The sequence below is a fragment of the Galeopterus variegatus genome, unplaced genomic scaffold (assembly GCF_000696425.1).
Source record: "Galeopterus variegatus unplaced genomic scaffold, G_variegatus-3.0.2 Scaffold443, whole genome shotgun sequence".
NCBI lineage: Eukaryota > Metazoa > Chordata > Mammalia > Dermoptera > Cynocephalidae > Galeopterus > Galeopterus variegatus.
The window spans coordinates 64,334-69,492 of record NW_007726554.1 but is presented as its reverse complement, the minus strand read 5'-3'; positions in this window follow the sequence as shown (position 1 = coordinate 69,492).

Here is a 5,159-nt window from a genome sequence, read left to right as displayed (position 1 = left end):
TGAATATCAATACTTGTGTGCAATATGTGATGCTCAAATCAGGATAATTACTATATTTATCTTACATAATATATTCATTTTTTGTGGCCCTTTACCAATTCCTTGCTAACTCCCCCTCTCCCACCCTCTTCTGGTAGCTCACTTCTGTTTTCTCCTTTTGAAAATTCAAGGAATTTTTGTGATAATTATATCTTACTTTCTTTTTTTTTCTTGTTTTGTGGCTGGCTAGTGTGGGGATCTGAACCCATTACTTTGGGGTTATAAGGCTGTGCTCTAACCAACTGAGCTAATCAGCCAGCCTATATCTTTCTTTCTTCTTTTATTTATTTGTTTATTTTTCAACTTCCACTTATAAGTGAGGACATGTGGTGTTTCTCTTTCTGTACCTCGCTTATTTCACTTAATGGTTTTCTCTAAGTTCATCCATGTTGCTGTGAATGGCAGTATTTCATTCTTTTTTATGGCAGAGTAGTATTTCACTGTGTATATATAGCATATTTTCCTTATCCAGTGTCTGTGGATGGACATTTAGGTTGGTTACAACTCTTGGTTATTGCAAATAGAGCTGTGATAAACACAGGAGTGCAGGTTTCCTTCCACATGACAATTTCCATTCCTTCGGGCATACCCCCAGCAGAGGGATCGCTGGATCATATAGCAGTTCTATCTGTAGTTGTTTGAGAAAACTCCATACTGTTTTCCATAATGGTTGCACTAAATTACAGCCCCACCTACAGTGTAGGAGGGATCCCCTTTCTCTGCATCCTCACCAGAATTGTTACACTCTGTCTTTTTGATAGTGGCCAGTCTAACTGGGGTGACATTATATCTCAGTGTAGTTTTGATTTGCAATTTCCTGATGCTTAACAATGTTGAGCACTTTTTCATGTGTTTGTTGGCCATTTGTACATCTTCCTTTGAGAAAGGCCTATTTACCTCCTTTGCCCAATTTTTACTCAGCTTACTTATTTTTAAGTTGTTTGAGATCCTTGTATATTCTTTTTTTTGGTCCTTTTTGAGACCGGCCGCACTGCGCTCAGCCAGTGAGTGCTGTGAGTGCACCGTTCATCCCTATATAGGATCCGAACCCGTGGCAGGAGCGCTGCTGCGCTTCCAGCGCCGCACTCTCCCGAGTGCGCCACGGGCTCGGCCCTCCTTGTATATTCTAGATATTAATATCTTGTCAGATGCATAGCTTGCAAATATTTTCTCCCATCCTGTAGGTTGTCTTTTCACTCTCTTTAATGTTTCTTTTGCTGTGCAGAAACTTTTTAGTTTGACATAATCCCATTTGTTTATTTTTTCTTTTGTTCCTTGTACTTTGGGGGTCTTATTAAGGAAGTCTTTGCCCGGTCCTACTTCCTGTGTTTCCCCTGTTTTCTTTAGTAGTTAAATAGCTCCAGGTGTTATATCTAAGTCTTTAATCCATTTTGAGTAGATTTTGGTCTATGGTGAGAGATATAGGTCTAGTTTCATTCTTCTGCATGTAGATATCCAATTTTCCCAGAACCATTTATTGAAGAGGCAGTCTTTTCTCTAATGTATATTCTTGATGCCTTTGTTGAAGATCATTGGTAGTAAGTATGTGGGTTGATTTCTCTGTTCTCTATTCTGTTCCATTGGTCCTAGTGTCTGTTTTTATGCCAGCATCATGCTGTTTTGTTTATTACAGTTTTGTAGTATAATATGAAGTCAGGTAGTATTATGTATGCCTCGGCTTTATTGTTTTTGCTCAGGACTGGATTGACTATTTGGGGTCTTTTTCGTTCCATACAAATGTTAGGATTTTTTTCTCTATTTTTGTGAAGAATGTCATTGGCATTTTGATGGGAATTACATTGAATCTGTCAATAGCTTTGGGTATTATGGACATTTTCGCAATGTTTATTTTCCAATCCAAGAGCACAGAATGTCTTTCCATCTTTTTGTGTCCTCTTTAATTTCTTTCAGCAGTGATTTGCAGTTCTCATTGTAGAGATCTTTTACCTCCTTGGTTAAATTGATTCTTAGGTGACTAGGAATTTTTTGGAGATTATTGTAAATGGGTTTGCTTTCCTGATTTCTGCTCATTCATTTTTGGTGTATACGAACACTACTGATTTTTACATGTTGATTTTTTATCTTTCAACTTTACTGAAATTGCTTATCAGCTCTAAGAGTTTTTTCGTAGAGTCTAAAACCTAAGGGATTTTATTTCTAGGATCATTTCATCTTCAGACAGGGACAGGTTGACTTCATCTTTTCCAATCTGGATGCCCTTTATTTCTTTCGCTTGCCTGATTGCCCTGGCTACTATTTCCATGACTATGTCAAACAGGAGTGGTGAGAGTGGGCATCTTTGTCTTCTTCCTGTTCTCACCATCCCATTCAAGGTGATATTGGTGGTGGGCTTGTTGCACATGGCTTTTATTGTTTTGAGATACTTTCTTTCTATACCTAATTTGCTGAGAGTTTTTATCATGAAGAGATCCTGAATTTTGTCAAATGTTTTTTCCACATCTATTGAGATAATCATATGGTTTTTAATGTCCTTGATTTTGTTGATGTGGTGGATCACACTTATTGACTTACATATGTTGAGCCATCTTTGCATCTCTGGGATGAATCCTTCTTGATCATGGTTTATAATTTGTTTGATGTGTTGCTGATTTCATTGATATTTAACTTAATTGACATAGAGATGTTATACTTAAACTTTGACTTCAAACAAATAACTTAAAAAAACTTAAAGGAGATTTATACTAAAATTGGGATATCTGTTTCTTTTGGCACATTATGATTGGGATATTTTTATGTTTTCATTTATTTTTATTACACATCCTCTGATGTTTCAGTGAACACTGCAGTAAGATGGGAAATAGATCAGGGAATGAATGCTTAGACTTGATCAGAGAGTACAGAATGGACTTGGAACTAATGTAATTGCTACACTGTCATGATGCATTTGTCCTGTGTTTTCTGAGTATACCAAGCAGCAGTGGTTGGAATTGGAAAGAGTAGCTGTCATGTGGCTGTCATCTTTCCCACTTAAACACAATCTTCTGGGACAACACAATTCCACTATATCCATTTTGGTGACTCCTTAAAGTAATACTCCTGTTCGAGTCTTCTTATTTCTTACCAATCTTCTCTATGGGAGGGGCAATAAGTTATGTTATTTAGTCTTCATCTTTTTTTTGGCTCTCCTCATCTTCACACATTTTTTCTGGATACCTAAAGAAAAGATAGATTATTTGGTGCTTTCTCAGCATGCACTAAGATCAGTAGGGAACTTTCCCATATGGAGTGGACCTTCAGCCTGGAAGGGAGAGAAAATGGGTTAAATTTTGATTTCTTGTAATGTTAGAGAGTCCATTTGTTCTCACACTGAGCCCTGTTGTTTATCAATATTAAAAGTGATATTATGATCTCCATCTGTCCGGCTCCAGTATCTCTCTCTTAGGTGGCTCCAATGTAGGTCACAATAATACTAATATTATGTAGTTTCCTTCTTACTCCAAAAAATCATAATATCCTTTATCCCCCATACTCAATGAAACAAGACACAACTTGCCCCTGTCCTGGCAAGGGCACATTTATGCTATTTCCTCCCGCTGTCCACTAGGAGGCACTGTGTCTTCATTGTCATCTAGAGTGTGGGGAGGGGCTGAGATTGCTCTCTGAAAGATCTTTAAGGGAAACCCTGGGTTCTAGCCTGGACTCAGGGAGGTTTTTGCAGATGTTCTTGAATGATGGCTGAGGATGAAGGAATTAGAGACTCTAACACTTCGATTGTTGTAGAGATGGATTTGCTCTGAATCGGGCTCTGCATGTCAGTCATGCTTGCAGTGGGGACATCTCTGAGTTTGCTTAAGACGTGGAGACACAAAGAGCTGGGGGGTCATCTTGCACACTCTGGGTCAGGGAAGCAAATAAGCAAATTGTGTGTCAGAGAAGCCTCAGAGAGCCTGACCTCAAACCTGCCCAGGCCAGCCCTACCTGCTCTGTTGTAGTTAAAGGGCAGATTTGGGGGAAATGGAGGTGCTACCCATTGACCACATCAGAGGGACGCTGGCCCCAGGGAGCTGACAATCACAGTGACACCACCAGCACGTCCACTTACTAGGCATGAACTGGGTTGAACCAGACACCAGGATTCTCTCCCCAAGAACTTTTCTTCTCAGCAGGAAGCTGACATAATCTAGTCCTGATTTGTCACTCACTTTAGCCTCCCGTGTGTCCCCTAAAGCAGTGTGTGAGGTCTGGGTAGAGTTAAGAATTTTTGGCCTGGACTCCCCTTGCCCTGATTTCAAGTTCTTTCCATGGATTGTGCATCTGCCTCCACCTGGGTTTTGTATCTGATGTCTGCCTCTTTTACCCTTGTGTCCCATGGAAAGTGTAGTGAATTCAATTTTTATTGCTGCTGTAAAACGTCACCACTAACTTGATGGCTTACAATATCGCAAATGTATTATCTTACAGTTCTGGAGGTCAGAAATGAAAAATGGATATAACAGATGCGTGGAAGGTGTTGGCAGGGCTGCACTCCTCTGGAGTATCTGGGGAGAATCTTTTCCAGCTTCTAGAGAACTCCAGCTCTCCTGGCTCTTGTCCCTTTTCCATCTTCACAGCCAACCATGGCTGGTCCAGTCTTTTCTCATACTCTGTCACCCAGATTTTTCTTCCTCCTTCTCCCACATTTTAGGACACTTGGGTTTAATTTGGGCCTGCCTAGAAAATCCAGAGGACTCTCCCTAATCAGACAGCTAATTAGCAACTTTAGTGTCATTGGGAATTTTAATCCCCCTATACCACATAATTTAACACATTCACGTGCTATGGGGATCAGACATGGGCAACTTTCAAGGCCAGCATTCTGCCTTCCACACCAATACACCTGCTTACGGGAGAGAAACAAACTATGACCTCTTGAAAACAAAGTGATGACCACAGTTTTACATTTTGGGTCCAACACACACTACAGGGGGAAAGATCCCATATGGAAAACAGGCCCTTCAGGTACCACAGGCTAGTCTGTAAACTATTCTCTGTTTAAAATTACCATGTGCCAAAAGACTCTGAACGATAAATGCTGGCGAGGTTGCGGAGAAAAAGGAATTCTCATACGTTGTTGGTGGGACTGCAAAATGGTGCAGCCTCTATGGAAAATGGTATGGAGG